Source organism: Thermobia domestica, chromosome 7 (assembly GCF_964235325.1).
Source record: "Thermobia domestica chromosome 7, izTheDome1.hap1.1, whole genome shotgun sequence".
Lineage (NCBI taxonomy): Eukaryota > Metazoa > Arthropoda > Insecta > Zygentoma > Lepismatidae > Thermobia > Thermobia domestica.
The window spans coordinates 185272183-185276982 of record NC_137460.1 but is presented as its reverse complement, the minus strand read 5'-3'; positions in this window follow the sequence as shown (position 1 = coordinate 185276982).

Below are 4800 nucleotides of genomic sequence, written 5' to 3'. Positions count from 1 at the left end.
TACAAAATCAGCAAGAGATTCGTGTATCGCGCCATACAGCGATACACCTAGACTGGAACGGCAGCCCACCGCGCAAGGAGTGGTATGCTACGAACGGTACGAACCCCGCAGGTCAAGACAGCAGTCACAGCAAGAATTCGAAGAAATCCTGTTCGAACACAAAGTGTGATGGCTGCTGAGATGAACATCACCAGAAATTTCATGTCTCGTGTGCTCAGGAGCGACATACATCTACGGGCGTATAAGAGCCGGACTGGCCACTTTCTGACCCAAACATTAATGTCGCAGAGGGTCCTTAAATCAAAGAGACTGTTGCGGCGTTAGATCAACAATCGGCACAGAAAGATCTGTTCACTGACGAAAAGGTGTTCATAATTAAGCAGGAATACAGCGCCCAAAATTACCGTATGTATGCCACGTCATCTACTGCAGCTGCTGAGGCAGCTCCAAGGGTTCAGAGGGCACATCATCCTGCCTCAGTGATGGTTTGGTGGGGAGTGAGATACTCAGGCACAACCCAGGTGCATTTTTGCGAACAAGGTGTTAAAATATCTGCCAATGTGTATCAGGACACAGTGCTAACACCTATAGTGAAAACACTGTCTGCTACCATGTTCCCAGAAGAAAGGCGGACCTTCCAGCAGGATTCCGCTCCAGGCCACAAAGCGAAAACAACCCTGGCCTGGCTGGCATAGAACGTCCCCGACTTCATTTCTACCGCTGATTGGCCTTCTAGCAGCCCGGACCTTAACCCGTTGGACTACAAACTTTGAGCAGTCCTTCAGGCAAAGGTCTGCCATAAACGGCATCCATCTGTCGACAGTCTGAAACAATCCTTGACCCGAGCAGTGAACAATTTTCCCATAGACGTGGAGTGTAATGCTATTGACCATGGCCGCACAGACTTCGTGCCTGCATCAAGGACAAGGGGGGACATTTCGAAAAATGATTCATGCGTCAAGTGTACAACATATCAATGTAAAACATGACCAAAATAAATAGCTTTGATGATAATACTCTCTGTGTTATTCACATCCAAATATGTGACAGTATTTATGATATAACTAGGCAATTTGACATCAGCTTTTTCATTTTTTCGTGGCAACAATCTTTTCTATTTCATTCGCTGTAGGTCATGCTTGAGCTAAGATTGGAAAAGCTACACGTTGAGTATGTTTCTTTTTCCGTTCCTGACTCAATACACATCCGCAGTTACTTGAAGTTGGTCTGCTGTGTAAGAACGGGGAGCGGAAGAGTAAGTATAAACTGAAAACCACTGTTACCAATAGTTATATATGCCGATTAAAGGAAAATATCAATAAGTTATTTCCTTAAGGATGACGATATAAAAGACAGTTTTTACGAAGTGGAACAGATATTTGACCAACTCCCGCGATATCATATGAAAATTCTATTAAAAGATTTCATTGCGAAGGTAGGACGAGAGGATATTTTCAAACCGATTATAGGGAACGAAAGTCTACATAAGGAAAGTAATGACAACGGTGTTAGACTCGTGAACTTTGCAACATCCAAAAACCTAATCGTGAAGAGTACAAAATTCCCACATCGCGACGTTCATAAATACACTTGGGCATCACCAGACGGAAAAACACATAATCAAATTGATCACGTTTTAGTAGACAGAAGAAGGCAATCTAGCATAGTTGATGTCCGGTCGTTTAGAGGGGCTGATTGTGACACTGATCACTACCTGGTAGTAGCGATAATACAAGAGAGATTATCGTTGAATAAAGGTAATATTTAATGTCCGAAAACGGAGAGATTTAATTTAAAGAAATTAGAAGAGAGCCAGGTAAGAGAGGAATACCAGATTGAAGTTTCGAATAGATTCTCGGTTTTAGAAGATTCGGAGTGCACTAGTGCTGAGGATACTTGGATTGAAATTAGAGATAGCATTAAAATTTCAGCAAAAGAAAAATTGGGACACGCGGAAATACGTAGGAACAAACCATGGTTGGACCAGGAATGCATTAAACTAGCAGAGAAGATAAAACAGGCAAAATTACGCTGGCTACAAAATCCGAATGAAATAACTACACAAAATTTCGCAGATGTCAGGCAGGAAACTTCCAAAACTTTTAGAACAAAGAAACGCGATTTTTGGAAGCTAAAATTAAGGATCTCGAAGATAATAGTAAAAATAAAAAACATTCGGAAACATGTATACGGGAATCAACGAATTTAAGAAAGGCTATCAATCTCGTGCTTATATATTAAAGAAAGCTGACGGAACAGTCCTCACTGATATGGATAGCATCTTAAATAGATGGAAAGAATTCATTGACGATTTGCTGAACACGCAGCCAAAAACTAACGTGCGTGGAGAAAAGGAGATACACACCGCAGAACTGTATATTCCAGAACCCAACCGAATAGAACAAGAAACCGCTATAAAGAAATTAAAGAAACACAAATCTCCGGGTGTAGATGAAATACCGGCTGAGTTAATTTTGGCTGGAGGCGAAAAATTGTGGAACAAAATGCACAAACTCAATCTCCTTATCTGGAACAAGGAAGAATTGCCACAAGAGTGGAAAAATCAATCATTGTTCCAATTCACAAGAAATGCGACAAAACTGACTGTAATAATTATCGAGGCATTTCTCTTCTGTCAACATCCTATAAAATCTTTTCAAATATTCTATTAGTAAGATTAACTCCATATGCAGATGAAATGATTGGAGATTATCAGTGCGGATTTAGACGAAATCGATAAACTATCTACCAAATATTTACTATTCGCCAAATACTCGAAAAAAAGTGGGAATACAATACCCCGGTACATCAATTATTTATTGATTTTAGAAAGGTGTACGACTCGGTTAGGAGAGAAACATTATACAACGTTCTTACAGAGCTTGGAATACGGAGAAAGCTAATTAGATTAATTAAGATATATTTAAATGAACCCCAAAGTAAAGTCCGGGTAGGAAATTTTTTCCACGAGCTTTTACGTCGAAAATGGCCTGAAACAAGGAGATGCGTTGTCGCCATTATTATTTAACTTTGTGCTGGAACACGCTATAAGGAAAATCAAAGATAGCAACCAGGGCTTAGAGCTGAACGGTATTCACCAGGTTATGGCATATGCTGATGATGTAAATTTAATAGGGGATGATAGGAGAACAGTAGAGACCTTATTAAACGCTTGCAAGGACATGGGTTTAGAAGTAAATGCAGAGAAAACTAAATAATGGAAGTGCGTATGTACCGTAAAACCACAAATTGTGGATGCGTTAAAATATAATAATTTTGATAAAGTGGATACGGTACTTTCAAATATTTAGGATCAATATTAACAGAGGAAAATCATATTCACGAAGAAATTAAATGTCGACTAAAAGCAGAGAATTCGTGTTACTATTCGGTTCAAAATCCCCTGTCGTCAAGAATTCTGTCGAGGAATTTGAAGCTTAAAATATATAAAACGATAATCATGCCTGTTGTTCTGTATGGTTACGAAATATGATCACTTACTCTGACGGAGAACATAGACTGAAAGTATTTGAGAACAAGATCCTGAGACGAATATTCGGACCCAAGAGGAACAGGAATGGGGAATGGCGGAAACTTCATAACGAGGAACTATATAATTTATACAGTTTACGCAACATTGTTAGGGTCGTCAAGTCTAGGAGGCTTAGGTAGGCAGGTCATGTCAGGAGCGTCATTTAGGGAGGGCAGGAGGGGGCAATTGCCCCCCCCCCAAGAGTTTGGAAATGCATATACTTTAATCGATTGTCTACTAATGTACTAGTACAAAACCGGAAGGTCTTATGTCTGTGGTGCTTTTTTCCCCCTCAAGCGAAGTCTGAAATGACGCTCCTGGGTCATGTAACTAGAATGGAAGAAAGTAGAAACGCTTTCAAAGTCTTGACTGGAAGGCCAATCGGAAAACGACCATTAGGAAGACCTAGGCGCAGATGGAAGGACAATATTAAGATGAATCTGACAGAGATAGGAATACAAAGTATAAACTGGATCCAATTGGCTAAGGATAGAATCAGTGGAGAGCTTTTGTTAACACGGCATTGAACCTCCGGGTTCCATAGGCCATAGAGTTAATTAGTTAGTTATTAACATGAAAATTATACACTTTCTGTAATGTTTTGTTAAAAAAGAAAGCGATGGGATGGGATGGTTTTCGATCTGGCGTCAAATTTTTAGAATAACTTTTAGTCCGTCACTTTACCCACCTAACCACGGGGACTGTGTAGGTTTTTCTTCTGTTATTGGCTTTTTGCTATTTTATAGCCATGGAGAGTGTCACTTCGAACATCAAGACAAGAGTTTTCCTGTTTATTTCTATATTTGCGTACGAACTCTTGGTTACAGACGCTAATTTATATTTGGCAGACAATCTTCACACTGTTTTTATACCAATAAATTCAATATTTTATTCCGCTTTCTAGTTTCTTCCTCCAGGTTTCTTTAGTGGTAATTGTAAATTTCCCTTTCCAATCGTACCCTGCTACTGCAAAAATCCCTCGTAATCATGATTGCCTGGACACAGAAAACCGAGCATAATTTTGTTTTTGGCTTATGTTTTTATTTTTTTATTATATATTTTAGAAACATCTGAATAAGTGGATTCCTTTCTATTATCTCCACTTAATAATAACATAATTTTATTCATAAATGTAAGGAAAATGGAATAAATTAGACATATCTCGAGTCACACTATACGCATAATTTTTTTGAACATAGCCTATGAGAGGAAAATCACATGGATAACAAGTGATAGTTAAGGTTATATCTACCCCTAGGCACATGCCT